This window comes from Podarcis erhardii, assembly GCF_964252035.2.
Source record: "Podarcis erhardii genome assembly, chromosome: 13".
Classification (NCBI taxonomy): domain Eukaryota; kingdom Metazoa; phylum Chordata; class Lepidosauria; order Squamata; family Lacertidae; genus Podarcis; species Podarcis erhardii.
The window spans coordinates 14,928,349-14,945,192 of NC_138502.1; the positions used below are offsets into that span (position 1 = coordinate 14,928,349).

Below are 16,844 nucleotides of genomic sequence, written 5' to 3' on the forward strand. Positions count from 1 at the left end.
TTGTGGAAGAACGGAAACCCATTTCGGATTATTAAAGAAGTATTATTATATGAGGAATGTGCGAGCAGGATTTGAACTATGAGCAACAGAAGGGATCTAAGATTCCAGCAGTTTTGTTAAGGTCTAGGAGATAGTAGGCAGGATGCAGCAGAAGGAAAGGAACGGAAACACCATGGAAAAGGGGATGGGAAGTTGGGGGAGAGTTTTTATTGAAATGTATGTGTGAAATTCGGGGGGGGGGCTTTATTTTAATTTTATTTTTGCCTTTGGGCAGTAACCAAACTTCTACCCTCTTGCACCCCTGCTCTGTTCTTGATCCAGGCAAGCAAGAGGCCTTATGAGAGTTCAAGGACACCTTCCCAGCCGGGCAAAACAACAATCAAGGAAGGGTGCCAGGCAGGGCCAATAAGGATGTAGCCAGGGAGAGTTCTGAGGGCCACATAGAGAGGGTTGGAGGGCCCCGTTTTGCCCCAAGTTTCCCACCTCTGCTCCATGAGGAGGAGCTTTTGTTGACTTTGGTTCCTCCACATGGAGAACTACGACTCCCATCACCAAGGGCTAATGGGAACTGGAGTCCAAAACATCTGGAGGGCACCAGGTTGGCTGACGCAGAGAAGACGGCAGACTAATTTGAGAAAGCAGAGGAAGTAGAAGCCAGAGGGTGGGGAGAAGGGTGGTCCATCAGGGGGATGTTGAGGGCCCACATCCATGCAGCTGTGTGGGGGCGTTAGCTCTGGCAGCTATTCCCACATCTCTTGGGAGTTTCATTTCAGCTTTCCCTTTGTCTGCGGCCGGCCTGTTCCGTGCAGGGGACTTTCTGATAATGTGGAACCGAAAAACAACCCCTTTCCCCCCCTAAAGCAGAACACAAGAGGCAGAACAGATTCAAGAGGACGAAGGAGAAGACGGTGGACAAACAGAAGAACTGAAGTGTCAAGGCGACTCTAGAGGAAAAGGTAACATTAAAACAGGCAGCAACAGAGTTATATTTTATGTTTCTCAGAAGGCTGTCAAAGGCATTGTGTTGAGTGGGGGCGGGGCTGAAAATGATGAGCGGTTGCTTAAACAGGGACTGTTAGGGGCCGTCCTCAAAGGGCAACACAGGGAAGTGAGTGTGGCCCCCCCAAATGGCCACTGACAGGGAGGCTCTTGCAGGACTAGTCTTGCTAACTTGCCTGCAACCCCTCAGCTCCACGGCCAAATCCTCAGTCCTTTGCAGTCCTGCTTCCTTCTTCCTAGAGAACCCAGGAGTCCGGCTTTCTAACTTAACCCTGTCCTGATACAGACTTCAGGAATCCAAAGACAGAACCCAATTCTGAAAAGACACAGGCTTGGCTTAATTTTAGCCTAGGCTCAGCCCCAGAAGAACCTATTCACACACACACTCTCAGTGTTCAGTGCCAGGGCTTAAGTCCTGGAACAAAATGAATGTTTCTGAGCATGTGTTGAGTGCTTTTTACTCCCGGCTGAATAACTGCAGCTAGACTCCTGGCAGGCTGCATTAGGATGGGAAGGGAAGAGCTGGAGCGATTGTTGCAGATGATGATTTTGCATAAGACCCTGGAGTTTTCTGGGTCTTGTTTTATCGGGTAAAACCAGAGAGATATTTGGAACCAGGTTTACTGGATAAGGGTCTGTGTGTCTTATATAACATAATAGAATTGTTAGAAGTATGTGTCTGAACCCACATGCGTGTACATCGCTCACATGTATTCATACACACACTTTTAAAGAGGTTTGTGATATTTTGTTGGAATTATAATGTGCATCTGTTTTTTGAATATGTGCGTCACCCTTAACCGTACGCCCACAAGAAATTCTTATACAAAGGAATAAAGAAAGCTTGTTTTATTCTATGAAATGAAAGCAACAGAATAACAAGAAAATTACAATTTAAGGAGGAAGCAAATCCCTCATCACAAACCTTGAACTAAAGAGGGGGAGAATCTCTACATATTCTCAAAAGCCTACAGAAGTGAGCATGAAAAATTTGTCCCAGAACTCACACTTCTTAATAAAAGTTAAGAAATGTCACTGACTACAAATCTTAGGGTTCCTTATAGCCTTTTCTTCATGGAGAAAGGAAAGGGCCCTTCGGATGAGCAATTCTATCGCCTTTTCCTTGCAATTCCTGCCCAGCTTCATCTCTCCCATCTTGCAAATTACAGTAATTGTGTTAAAGAAAACCACCTGGTGGGTGTTGGCTAAACCGGGCATCCTTTGTTTGCTTGCTGCCTTCATTTTTTTTTTATTAAGAGTTTTTTTTTATTACAATAGAGGGAAAAAAAAACAGCATAGCATAAAACAAACAAAAAAGAAAAACAAACATAAAATTTAGCATCATATAATAACCAACTTTTCTTCATTTTTGGACTTCCTCACGTCTCTCGCTCCTACTTTCCAAATTTATAAAACTTTAACCAGCAATTTATCACCTTATTTCCATTCTTATTGTACACTTTTCCAATATTTTGTCCCTAACTTTGAATATTTTTATCTAGATCTTAAATATCTGATCTTACCATAATATTTATTCAAAATTTATTTTTCTCATAAAATTCACTCATTCTCATAATCTTTTCACCAAATTTTATGGTGCCCTGTTATTTTCAAATCCCTCATCCTTCTTAGCACTCATATAATTTACAGTGTTTTTGTAGGTAGTCCTTGAATTTCTTCCAATCCTCTTCCACTGCTTCCTCTCCCAGGTCTCGGATTCTGCCAGTCATTTCTGCTAGCTCCATGTAGTACATCAGTTGCATCTGCCATTCTTCCAGCGTGGGCAAATCTTGAGTTTTCCAATATTTAGCGACAAGTATCCTTGCTGCTGTTGTCGCATACATGAAAAATGTTCGATCATTCTTTAACACCCTCTGGCCAACAATGCCCAAAAGGAAGGCCTCTGGTTTCTTAGGGAAGGTATACTTAAATACCTTTTCCAGCTCGTTATATATCATTTCCCAGAAGGCCTTAACCCTGGGGCAAGTCCACCAGAGGTGAAAGAACGTTCCTTCAGTTTCCTTGCATTTCCAACACTTATTATCTGACAGGTGATATATTTTTGCTAGCTTGACTGGGGTCATGTACCACCTATATATCATTTTCATAATGTTTTCTTTCAAGGCATTACATGCCGTAAACTTCATACCGGTGGTCCATAACTTTTCCTAGTCAGCAAACATAATATTATACCCAATATCCTGTGCCCACTTTATCATAGCTGATTTAACTGTTTCATCCTGTGTATTCCACCTCAGCAACAAGTTATACATTCTTGAAAGTACCTTAGTCTTAGGTTCTAACAGTTCTGTTTCCAGTTTCGATTTTTCCACCTGGAATCCTAACTTTTTATCCAATTTAAAAACCTCTTTAATCTGAGCGTAATGTAGCCAATCTCGCACTTTGTCTTTTAGTTTCTCCAAACTCTGCAATCTCCAATTGTCCCCATCTCTTTCTAATATTTCCCAGTATTTCGGCCATTTGACCTCCATATTGGGTCTTTTCACAGCTTTAGCTTCCATAGGTGATAACCACCTTGGGGTCTTATTTTCTGATAAGTCTTTATATTTTGTCCAGACATTAAACACTGCTTTCCTTACAATATGGTTCTTGAAATTCTTGTGAATCTTAACCTTGTCATACCACAGATATGCATGCCATCCAAAAGCATTGTTAAATCCTTCCAAATCTAACACATCAGTGTTTTCAAGAAGCAGCCAATCTTTCAGCCAGCAAAAAGCTGCTGATTCATAATACAACCTTAAGTCTGGCAGGGCAAACCCCCCTCTTTCTTTAGCATCAGTTAATATTTTAAACTTAATTCTGGGCTTTTTGCCCTGCCAGACAAATTTAGAGATATCTCTTTGCCACCTCCCGAAACACTCCGTTTTATCCACAATCTGTAAAGTCTGAAATAGAAACAGCATCCTTGGCAATACATTCATTTTTATAGCAGCAATTTGGCCCAACAAGGAAAGTTTCAATCTTGACCAACTTTCTAGATCTCTCTTAATTTCTGACCAGCACTTTTCATAATTGTCCTTAAATAAGCTCAGATTTTTTGCTGTTATGTTCACCCCAAGATATTTTACTTTTTTAACCACGTTTAACTCTGTCTCCTTCTGAAACCTTTCTGACTCTGAAACTGTCAATTTTTTCTCCAATACCTTAGTTTTTTGCTTGTTTAATTTAAAACCCGCCACCCGACCAAAGTCTTGAATTAATTGTAATGCCCTTTTCGTACTAGATTCTGGCTCCTGTAAGGTCAAAACTAGGTCATCTGCGAAAGCCTTAAGTTTGTACTGTTTCGCTCCGACCTGAATTCCTTCCACCAACCGGTCCCCTCTAATCATATTCAAGAGCACCTCCAGGACCGAAATGAATAGCAATGGGGAAATAGGGCAACCTTGTCGTGTTCCTTTTTCAATTTTAAACTCTTCTGTCACCACATTGTTAACTATCAGTTTAGCCTTTTGTTCTGAGTATATTGCATCTATCCCATTTTCAAATCCCCATCCCACTCCCATCCCTTCCAGATTTTTCTTCATAAATTTCCAAGAAATGTTGTCAAAGGCCTTCTCCGCATCTATAAATATTAACACTGCTCTAGTATTAATATTTGTTTGCAAAAGCTCCAAAATGTCAATAATGTTCCTTGTGTTAGCAGACAAATGTCTACCTGGGAGAAAGCCGGCCTGAGCTTTATGAACCACTTCACTTAAAACCTTTTTAAATCTGTTTGCTAGAATGTCTGCAAAAATTTTGTAATCCACATTTAGAAGGGAAATGGGGCGGTAATTCTTAAGTTGTGTCTTTTCCAATTCTGATTTAGGTATCAATGTGATGAAGGCTTCTTTCCACGTTTCCGGTGCTTTCTTCCCCTCCATAATCTCATTGCAAACCTCCATTAGTGGATGTATCAAGTAGTCTTTCAGTACCTTATAATATTTGGAGGTAAGCCCATCTGGTCCTGGAGACTTGCCCAATTGCATATTCTGAATGGCAACTTCAATCTCTTGTCGTGTTATTTTACAGTTCAGGATTGATCTATTTTCTTGAGACAACCTTGGTAGTCCATTTTTTATCAAAAATTGTTCTATCTCAACCTCATTTTGCGGCCCTTGAGTGTATAGTTGTTTAAAATATCTCTGGAAGCACTTCCTTATCTCCACAGAGTTCTGAATATTTCTTCCTTCAGTCTCTAGGTTGGTGATCGTGTTTAATTTTTGTCTCTTTTTCAACTGCCATGCTAGCAGTTTTCCACATTTATTTGCCGAGTCGAATGATCTTTGTTTCATTAACTTAACTTTCCACTCCACCTCCTGATTTATCAATTTGGAGTATTGTGCTTGGTGAAATTTAATTTCTTTCAAAATCTCCTTCGACTTCGGTTTCGATTTTAGCTTCTTCTCACATTCTTTAATTTTCTCCAAAATCTTATCTTTTTTCTCATTTTGTGCTCTTTTCTTTACAGCGTTCTGTTGTATCAGAAACCCTCTCATAACCGCCTTACTTGCATCCCAGATGATTCTTTTTTCCACCGTGGTGTTCAAATTTATCTCAAAGTAGTCCTTCAAAGCTTTCTGGGCCTTTTTGATAATCTCCTGATCTCTAAGCAGATTGTCATTCATCTTCCATCTAAAGGAGCCGGTTGGAATTAGTCTCATGTCCATCTTTACAGCGTTATGGTCGGAGCAGCTTCCAATTTTTCAAAGATTTTCTCTAGTACTGAGCCAGATTCACCTGCAGCCATATCTTCCGACAGTGTTTGCACAATTCCTACTTCTTCTGCCGACAAAACAGTGGGGACAGATGATCTGCGCGGCTGTGAAGTTAAATTTAAAGTTGTTTGTCTAGCTTTCGCTTTAGCCGCTCTTGTTCTTCCAGTGCCACTCATTCCAGTTTTGTCTACAAGTCAAGGTCAAACTAAGTTGTTTCCATGAGAATCCAGCAGCCCAGAGAGTGAACAGTCAAATAGGAGGAAAGGAAAGAGAAAGCAAAGTCACATACAACTGTAAATCCAAAGACCTCTAGAGGGAGTTCGAATATGTCTTGAGGGAAAAAGCCAAATTGTTAAAATCCAGTTAATTTCCGCCGTCCAATTAAATTCCAAAAGAACCTTCAGTTTTTCTTGCAGTTAGCAGAGTTGGTTTAAAAAGCACTACAATGTCTCTAGTAAGTGCCAGAAGAGATGTTTCAATGTAGCAAGTCCACAAAAACTCAGATTGTAGCAAACCCAAATTACAAAGTATCCAAGCCTGCACTCTGACAGTTCTGTCATTCAGGCAGATCCACTACCTGGGCTTCTCAATAAAATTTGTAAGTTCCAAAAGAAGAGGTAAAACACAGTCCATAAAAGAAATAAGTCACTTAAAAGAAGTTAAATCCTGATTTAGCATAAAAGCAGCTTCAATGGATGCACAGATTAGATGTTTTTAACGCCTCTTCAAAGGCTCCAAAGATCAAAGTCTTTTGCTTTAGATCTTAAGCAAAAGCGGAAGACGGACTTCCTGTTTACGTCTCCCGCTTTCGGCCGAATTTGTAACAGTTTATTTTCCAATTCTTACTGTCTTTTCTTACTCACGGGTTGTTGCTTTTCAAAGTTAGATGTTTCCAGGAAGAAAGGTCAGCGCTCACCGACAGCGGCTATGCGGCTTCACTCCACAGGAATAGCGATCGACTCACAGCGCCGCGATACCCCCTCCACGTTCAGAGACCCCTTACGGGGTCCCTTCTCTGTTTTGGGGGGCGCTTCTGGCGCCCGCCGAGTCCCACGGCCACAGGCTCTTGCTGCCTGTGGTTTTCCGATGTGGGTCTCCGCTTCGCCGTAGCGGACGACCCGTTTCCGCGGAGCTCCCTCTTCGCAATTAGAAGAGGGCAGCCATTGCCGTTCGCGCCGCCTCCGGAAGTCTGTTTGCTTGCTGCCTTCAAACCATCTCACCTTTATCTTGATGGCCCCATTCAGGTGGTGAATAGACTACACTGGCAACTAAATTTACACGTGCTCACCTTTATGCAAGGTGTGAGGAACACAATATGTTTCCTGAATGCCTTCAGGACATGGTTTGAGACCAGGCTGGTACCAGGGTCGCAAAGGTTCATGATGGAGGGTCTCCTGTCATTTTAGAGTTATGTCAGTTTTCTTGCCTGTGCTATGATCTAAACCACAGAATAAGTTCAGATTGACACACGATCCTATTCACAGCTTGAAGTGCTTTAAATAATATTTGGAGGATATCTGGCTGGTGTAGATCCAGGCAGGAGAAATGGGGCAGAGTCCAAAGAAAGGTAAAACAGAGATTTAACACATAGATTATGATTAATAACAGTAAGATAATAATAGCCCAACCTACAGGTGAGATGCAGGGTCAATCTTGTTGGAAATCCTTCATTTTAAAGTGACGCCTTGATAATAATTTACCATCTAAAAGCCATAGAGCAGGTGTGGGAAACGTTTGGCCTTCCAGATGTTGCTGAACTACAACTCCCATCACCCCTTCCCATTGGCCAGGCTTGTTGAGGTTGCGGGAGCTCTAGTTCACCAATATGTGGCGGACCAATGGCTCCACACACCTGTCACAGATCAGTAGAACAGGTATTTAAAAGGACCGGGGCACTAGATAGTCTAAAGAAATTTCAGTAGTAAAGGGTGGGAGTGGATGATCCTGGAAAGAAGGTAGACCAAATTCTGTAGACCCACCACCCCAATGTGCCTGGAAAAATACCTGCCACCTCACCTCCCCACCCCGTGCCTCTCATAGGTGTGGTACAGGTGCAAACCCAAGAGGTTAGGCCTTTCCTAGCATAAAGATGCTGTAATGGGGGAAACGTCATTTGATGAATTTCTGTACAGTGGTACCTCAGGTTACATACGCTTCAGGTTACATACGCTTCAGTTTACAGACTCCGCTAACCCAGAAATGTGCATGCACACGAAAGCTCATACCTAGAACTAACTCAGTTGGTCTTTAAGGTGCTACTGGAAGGAATTTTTTTATTTTGTTTTGACCATGGCAGACCAACACGGCTACCTATCTGTAACCAGAAATAGTGCTTCAGGTTAAGAACTTTGCTTCAGGATGAGAACAGAAATCGTGCTCCGGCAGCGTGGTGGCAGCAGGAGGCCCCATTAGCTAAAGTGGTGCTTCAGGTTAAGAACAGTTTCAGGTTAAGAACAGACCTTTGGAACGAATTAAGTACTTAAACTGAGGTACCACTATATTATGTATTTGTTAAATGCACAAAGGCCCTAAAAAACAGTTTTTAAAAATGTACATGTAAAAAAAGGTAAAAAAAGAAGAAGCAGTGCCCTCCATTCAAAACAAATCAAAAGCCTATTTGCCATTCTTAACTCTCTCAGGCCTCTGAAGACCACAGAGCAACCAACTTTTGCACAATAATGTTTAGGAAGGAAACTCATCTTCCTCTCATCTCTTCCCTTCTCTCAGCAGATGGCTGCTGTGGTCGCTGGCCTGGCTCGTCTCCTACAGCCAGCCATGATGTTCCCTGGAGGTGAGCCTGGCTGCCGAGGCCTGGCCCCCTGGTATCTCCTTCTGGGGCTACGGCTGGTGGCCCTTTTCATCGCCGATGGGCCCTGGTCCTCTCCCAACCCCGACCTGGTCTGCAACTGGACCTCGGTGGAGGCAGACAGTCGGCCTTTCTGCAGCGCGCTCTGCTTCAACCGCCACTTTCCTGCTCCCGTCTCCTCGGCGTGGGGTTTTGCCTTTTTGGCTGCCCTGCTCCCAGTGGGGCTAATGGGGCTCATAAGGACTGGATCCAAGCACCGGAGAAAGACGGCAAAGGAAGGAGACGAGGAGCTCACCGACATCACTAGTGTGAGCCACGACATGGCCGCCGGATCCAGCATGGCTCCCGGAACGATTCCTTTGCCCAAAATGGTTCCGTCAGAATCCAAGATGTCCCCTCGTTGCACCTGGCCCTCAGCGGCCTTCGTTTTTTGCGTGTTTCTCCTCCTGGCCATGGAGCTGGGCTTCTTCTGGGTTGTGATATTTCTGCAGATCCCATCAGTGCTTCGCACAACCTTCTTATGCCTTCCAGGAGCACACTCCTGCCCTGAGGCACTGGAATGTGCCCTGGCAGGCCAAGCCGACAAGCACATGGCACTGTGGACGTTGGCTTTCACAGCTATTGTCAACATGGCGGCTTGCCTGGCCTACCTTCTCCTGACTCTAAGGAGGGCTTTCCGATGCCACAGAGGAAAATAACAGAGCCAAAGAAGAGAGCAGGGCCAGCCCACCCATGAGGCAAGGTGAGGCGACCGCCTCAGACAGCAGGATCCACATGGCCAGCGGGTTCCGATGCAGTTCTTTATTCCCCCATGTTCCTGAGGTAGATCTTCACTCATTTTCCCCTGGTGGGGATGGGAGCACCATTTTGTGGTTTGCCTTGGGTGGCAAAATTTATTGAGCTGGCCCTGGATAAGAGAATGCAAGAAAGTGGACTGTGAAGGAGACCGATGACATATTCCGTAACTGCCCATCCACACGGATTATTAACACGTCGGGGAACTTTTCTCAGCATTTTAGTCTGAATTTCTACCAGTAAACATACATTTGCATGCAGTTTTGACTTATGCACATGTTTTTGCAAGGTCAGCATGCATGTTGTGTATGCCGTTTTCACTAACATGTTCATTTTTGTAATGCATTCTGGTAACCATTTATTTACTACATCCTAAAATATGGACGGTGCGAATTTCAAAGGTTGGCTGTCTTTCACTTCTCATGTTGTTATGGAAAGCGTGCATTTCATAGGCTTGCCTTTAAATCTGAATATAATTTCCCCCCCATCCTTAGTGGTGGACACCAACCAGGAGAGCTTTAAAAGACAAATGCATGCGGGGTAAAGCTATCAGCATCTTACAGCTACAATGATTATGCTCTCCTTCTAGTCTCTGTGGCAGGGATGCCTCTGAATGCCAGTTGCTGCAAATCGCAAGTGAGGAGCGTTGCGTTTGTCTTGCACTCAGGCCCTGCTTTCAGACAGACATCTAGTCGGCCACTGTAAGGAAATGAAGCTGGTCCAGACGGGTCCCTGGCCTGAGTCAGCAGGCTCTTCCTATTTTATTATCTCCCTGTTACCCTCCTAGCTGCAATAAGTTTGCTTCTTTTCTGAAGTGGATTTGTTGCATCGAGGTGACAAAACCCTTTCATCTGTGGGGTTTGCAGCCAAATCACTAGCACAGGGCTAGTACACAGAGAGTTCTTAAATTTCCTAGAGAGGACCCTCTGTGTGGCCTCTTCCCCTGCCTCCTCTGGGTGGGAATTCTGTAACAAAGGAGATAATCCTTTATACAGTGGTACCTCAGGTTAAGAACTTAATTCGTTCCGGAGGTCCGTTCTTAACCTGAAACTGTTCTTAACCTGAAGCACGACTTTAGCTAATGGGGCCTCCCACTGCCACCGCACCGCTGTGGCACGATTTCTGTTCTCATCCTGAAGCAAAGTTCTTAACCCGAGGTACTATTTCTGGGCTAGCGGAGTCTGTAACCTGAAGCATCTGTAACCCGAGGTACCACTGTATTTCCTTCTACCTCTGAGGAGGCTGTCGCCGTAATGCTTCCAAACTGATCACATGTATGTCTGGGGTCTCCTGCAGACACATGCGGCCCATTTTGAAGCCAACTGTTATTTTGCACCTGATAATTTTTCTTAGCTGTATCATATTTGCGGCTTGCATTGACATGTCGGTAAACCATTTTTGTTTATCTTTCTAAAACGTGTGGTTCGTTCTCTGCAACGGGGATGAAGGGGGGAGGTCAGCCGACCACAAATAAAAGGTATAAAAAGGTGTAATAGCTTTATTCCTAAGATTTAGTGAGCTGCAAAACATTTTAAGTGTTTTACCTTGCTAAAAAGGCTTCGCAGCCCGCTTACTTTTCGTCTTTCTCCCGCACACATGGGATAGGAGGCTTAAATTTTAATCTGCAGATTTAATCCTCCATCTCCGACATAATCCACTTTAACTGCACAAACCAACATTTCATGTTCATCTGAAGAAGTGTGCATGCACACGAAAGCTCATACCAAGAACTGACTTAGTTGGTCTTTAAGGTGCTACTGGAAGGAATTTTTTTGTTTCAACATTTCATAGAAAGTACTTTAATCCTTCCTGTCAAACACCAGCAGTCTGGAGCTGTCTTGAGCGCTTTCTTCCTCGGAGGAAAGCTCTTTAAGAGTCTCACCTGCTCCAGACTTGATGGCATCACTCCTGCCAGCTTCACGGCCTTGTTTTCCATTCCTTGGTAAAGCCAGAATGTGACATGACCTGGGAAACTGGCTTTTGTCTGAGGACCAGAATCAGTGCTCCCTGCGCACATGGCATAATTCAGGCGGCCACTGTGAGAATAGGATGCTGGTCTAGATGGCCTGTTTTTATATTTTAAAAGAGAGGAATTACAATGCCCCCCTCAGTCTTAATTAATTGTGAACCTTGGATGCCTCTGCAAGCATCCAGGGGGAAGATAAAGTGATGAGGGGTTATGCACACAACAGCTGCTGTAGGAACAGCAGAGCCTGGTGCATTAAGGGGTAATTTAAGGTCTCAAATATATAAATTAAATTAAAAAATTGTCCAGTAGCACCTTAGAGACCAACTAAGTTTGTTCTGGGTATAAGCTTTCGTGTGCATGCACACTTCTTCAGGTACACTGAAACAGAAGTCACCAGACCCTTATATATAGTGGGAGGGTGGGGTGGGGTTTTTCTCAGAAGGTAGTAGGAGATGGGTGATTGACTCAATGGTATCTGAAGAAGTGTGCATGCACACGAAAGCTCATACCAAGAACTGACTTAGTTGGTCTTTAAGGTGCTACTGGAAGGAATTTGTTTTGTTTTGACTATGGCAGACCAACACGGCTACCTATCTGTCAATGGGTATGGTAAACCTGTTGACGACTGTTGAAGAAGTGTGCATGCACATGAAAGCTTATACCCAGAACAAACTTACGGTAGTATCTAAGGTGCTACTGGACAAATTTTTTATTCTTTAATTTATTTCGACTGCGTCAGACCAACACTGCTACCTACCTGAATAGAAATTAATTGTTCATAAATTTACAAGGCAAAACACATGCATATGTATATAAACCACGTGTCTGAAATAGTACAGGAGCTCAATCCTGAAACCGTTTTGACTCTCCCAAATTGACCTCAAATGTTTCTCTGCAAGGAGGAAGGAATGGGAAAGCTTCTCCATTGTCTTTTGCTCACCTGTCTTTAGGGCATCTTTATATTTGAATAGGGTGAGCCTGTGACCTGGATTCAGGAATTAAAGTATTTACCATCACAAAAGAATGGCCGGGCTGCCCAAGTAAGGCAACCACTGGCCATTGTCAGGTATCCTGGCAGGCAGGATTTCTGTTGTAGACAGCCCCCCTGTGATGTATTTCTGCTATACCCCGCCTCCTTCTGTGATGTATATATGATTTTTTGGGGGTGGTCTTGAGCTACAGGGTGGGCAATATAAGTCTATATAAGGGTTTGCGCACCATTGTTCTGGGTTCCTCCTCCCTCCTGCCTGGGGTGAGTGAACACCCTGTTGCAACAGCAGTAATAAATATCAGGTTTAATAGCCGCTTTGCTCTGACTTTATTGTGGTTGATAGTTTCCTTCCTCTGACTGATAGGTAACCTTTTAGATTCTTATATGGGTTTCCCGGCAAGCCTCCTGCAGGCAGAGAAACAGGTTTACTGAATACCGTTTTCAGGGTGAATCGGGTGTTGCCCCAGCCAGCCTCCCCCTGCCTGTCTTCTTACTTACAAGCAGTCCATTAGGCTGGTATTGCTGCAATCTGAGACTGTGCCTACATGTCTACCTTTGCTCCTCCCACTTCATGCCTCTCCTGGTCCTAGGAGACCAGAGGGGAGGGCAGCTTGCTGCAGCAGGAGAGGGAGACCCTTATGACTCTACCCCAACCTGTGCCTCTGGGCCTCCCTCCTCTTCTGCTTCAGCTTCTGGGCTTTTCTCTGCCACAGACTCTCCTAGCTCACTAAGCCCTGCTACCTCTTCAGCTTCTGACATCTCCTCCCCCCAGTCTGCTTCCTCTGACCACTCATGGTTGTCCCACCACCACTCCCTGGGCTCTGAGCCTTCTTCCCTTGGGGGCTCCCCAGCTGGTTCCTCCCACCATTCCTCTGCATCCAACCAGTCCCCGACACTGCATATATCTGTATCTGCAAAAGCCTACAAGCTGTATGTATCTATATCTACACAGGTTTGTTGAGCCTTATCTTCTGCAACAGTGAACTCACTGAACCTTTCTCTGTTTCTGTGTGGTGACTAGCACTGGGAAAAACTATCACTGTGTGGGTATCTCCTCTGAGATTTGCAGCAGGTACTGCCTATAGCTTCCTCTTCCTTCATCACAGACCTTGACAGGGAAGAGGAAACATTTAGGGAATCTTAGGAAAAGCAAAACTCTGGCCTTAATCTGTGCATACAGTTAGGCACCTTACATCTCTTCTTCAGGGCTGAACGGAGAGAGCTATCAAAGCAGCACCGCAATGCAGTCTCCCAGGAGTGCTGCCTCTCTTTTTTCTTTTTTGCTATCCGTGGTCACAGTTGCTTCATATCATGCATATTATATCTTCAATCAAACCTAACGAAAGCTTGCCGAAACACATCCTGATGTATACAAGGTTTTTCCCCTCTCCCAGCTCCTTTTGAAAACAGGTTATATCTCATAAGATGATCAGATAGATACTGGGCTGGGCTGCCTTTCCACTTGCAAGGCTTGGTAAGAACTCTGAAAGCGGCACGTTTCCTGCTTGGCAGGGGGTTGGACTCGATGGCCCTTGTGGTCTCTTCCAACTCTATGATTCTATGATTCTACGTAGAGTGGCAATAAATGCAAAATCCTTTCAAGGTGCTGTCACCTTCACCATTATCTTCATCATCATTAGTCTTTGCCCATTCTGTTTTGCTTCCTGCTGCAGACACAGCATTAAAAAAACCAGTTTTTCCAGCTACGGCAACACGATGATGGTGGTGGCTTTTCCTACTGTGGTAATGCCCGGGTGGGGCTGCCTCAGATGCCACCTCACAGTGCCTCGTTCTCGGAGCAACGTTGTATGTGGCCTTCCTCGCATCTTGGGGCGAGATTTAAGATGGCAAATGCTCTTTGGGACTGGTCAGCCTATGAGCCAACCTTGTAGATTTCTCAAAGAATTGTAGAGTTGGAAGGGACCCTCGTTCAGCTCCCTGCAATGCCCACAGCCGTCCCTGGGTGGACTCGAACCACCAACCTTCTGGTTCACTGCCAAATACACTGACATATTGTGCCACGGGAACAGCTGTGCCAGGTATATGGGGCACAAGGGGCTTCAGCCCCCTCAATATTTTGAGGCAGGGGACGCAGCTTGCACCCCCAATATTGAAGGGGCTGCCATCCCCTGCTGCCCCGGGGTGAACGCCGGTGTGCCAGGCAGGAGGCTTGGGGAGGGGGGGCGTTTCTCGCCCTCCGCGCCACCTGCTGCGATCGCCAGAGCATCCCAGCAGGTGTGGCCCACCGCAGGGCGTCATGCATGCGCGACAGTCCCCCTAATGTGAGGCCCAAGTTGAGGCACCTGTGCCGCAGGCCTATTCCAGCTTTGTCCCCATGCGCTCCCTGGATGAGTTCTACAAGAGGCATCACTGAGACTTAGGAGGATGAAGCTGGCAGCCACTACCCCCACCCCCTGGACTGGCTGTGAGCAAGAAAGCAGGCCAGGAGGGGCAACAAAGGCTTGTGGGGCATTTCCCCATTTGCGCCAGATTCCACTGCTTTGGCATGTGCCATCAAACCCCAAGTGGTTTTTGCCACTATGGCAAAGGAACAGAAGTCCTCCTAGGGGCTGGCGGCTGGCAACTCTTGCCTTGGGTTGCCTCCCTACCGCCTGCAATGATTGTTTATTCGATTTTTGGCACTGCCGTAAATTCGCAGACATCTTAAGAAGCAAAAAAGTGTCTCTCGTGTGCCTTTTATTTGGAGCGGTGCCTGGTAGCCATTGGCATTGGTAGGGCAGAGGGCAGGGAGGTCAACAGTAGGTGGCGCTAAAGCCAAGTGCAGGCAGAGGTCAACTAATTCTCATGTCATCCCTAGCTAACAGGACCAGTAGTCAGGGATGATGGGAATTGTAGTCCCAAACTTCTGGAGGGTCTGAGTTTGCCTATGCCTGCTTTGAAGTGAATGGGTGGTATTCCTCTAGGGCCCAGATTTGGTTGCAGAATCCCTGTTGCCTGATCCCTGTAATAAACTGTGATGGTAATAAAAAGCAACAGCATTTTCATTTTAGGCATTGTAGATAAGACCTCATTAAAGGCGCTCATTTATGCAACAGGGTGTAATGTACATGGCTTTCCAGTAAATATTTCCTCAGTGCTTTCATTACATGCAAATTTCCAGAAGTAGTTGTGTCTGGCAAGGAGACATTTCTATGCTTTCCTCCACACCCCCTGCTTTAACAATCCCATTTCCTTTAATAGTTCTTGCATCCTCATGTACGCTTGAATTATTATGCATTATTGAACTGAATCATTAGGCTATTATGAACATTCATGTGACTATTATGTCCATGAGTTATGATGTCTAAACAACCCCAGGTCAAAAACAGGGCTGCAGTCCAACAGACATGGCACAAAAAGAAAAAGCGATGGGAAGGGGAGAGGAAAACGAGCAGAGTCAGGCTTCATGTGTTTAAAAGCTGCATAGTTCTTATAATGGCCAGAGTTAACAGAAGCAGTTGAGGGAGGGAAGGAGCAAAACAGCAGCTGGTCTCTCAGCTGAGCTGATTCAGGGGAGTCCTGCCGCCACGCTTCTCTCTTCTTTTCTGCAGCCTGATGGAATAACAGCAGCTAGCTCGATAGGCCCAATTTTCTAATGTTCTTCATTTATTTATTTTTATTTTTCGTCTTAAAAGAACACACACAAACAACCCCGAAACTTTTACATTACCAGCCTGATTCTAATTAGCCGGCAAAGTCAATCTGTCAGTCAGATTCTATCACTTAGGTAACTAATTAAAAATAACAAAATATGCCAAGACTGCTTGTTATTCTGAAACACGGTAAATTGCTTACCAGGAGCACAATTAAAATTGCATCCCTAATGACTGGATGGCAAAGAAAACATTAAGTAACAACAGTTCATTTCCATCAGCATTGGTTGATCTTTTCACAGTCCAGAGGCCCTTGGTGATGGTTCCTTTTTAAAATTATAGTCTGGGGATCTGGGATCTGTACGCTGGAAACAATGTTTTTAAAAGCTGGTTTCACCTTCCATCCATTTTGTTTGCACCCCGTCAGGTGCTCCCTCTGGCTGCAGCTCTGGGGCTGGGGCAGGTGTCCTGGGATGTGCTGAAAGGGCAGGTTTCGAACCCAGCGCATGAGCTGACAAAGCCTGGAGTAGCTTCTTTTTCCGGTTTCACTGCTGTTGTTATTCCTGCCCAAATGGCTACCGTGTGTTATTTACCCACAGAACTGGGTACCTCCAGGACCTCAAACAGGGACACCCTCCTGAAGATGGACCCTCTTCCAACAACACCTTTAAGCAAAGCTCTTTCCCAGTCTCCATCTTCACTGGAATCGTTCTTAAGACGTTTTATTGCTCGTGTGGTTCATCTCCCTGGGCTCCTTCGGGAGGAAGGGTGTGATGTAATAAATTCAAAATTGTAATCATAGCCAGGGTAATTAATAAGAGGAAGATACAGAGGTCATATTGAGAAGCATGACGGGGAGAATTCAAGGAAGGACTTACACAAGTACTTGATGTGAGTACATTAAGAAATTCCTCCATTCAAATGGGCAACATCAAGAAGAGGAAGGGCTGGTCGGGATCAGCTAAACCAG

General features: G+C 44.8%; 1 long non-coding RNA gene across 2 annotated transcripts; it reads left to right on the plus strand.

The window, feature by feature from the left end:
- The first annotated feature begins 678 nt into the window (after window positions 1-678).
- On the plus strand, window positions 679-10,737 carry LOC309327283. Of its 2 annotated transcripts, none has more exons than XR_014150483.1 (2): window positions 679-956; window positions 8,448-10,737. It is a non-coding gene; the product is annotated as an uncharacterized lncRNA (long non-coding RNA). The 2 variants fall into 2 exon arrangements; XR_014150484.1 differs by having other exon boundaries at window positions 8,451-10,737.
- Window positions 10,738-16,844: the final 6,107 nt, after the last annotated feature.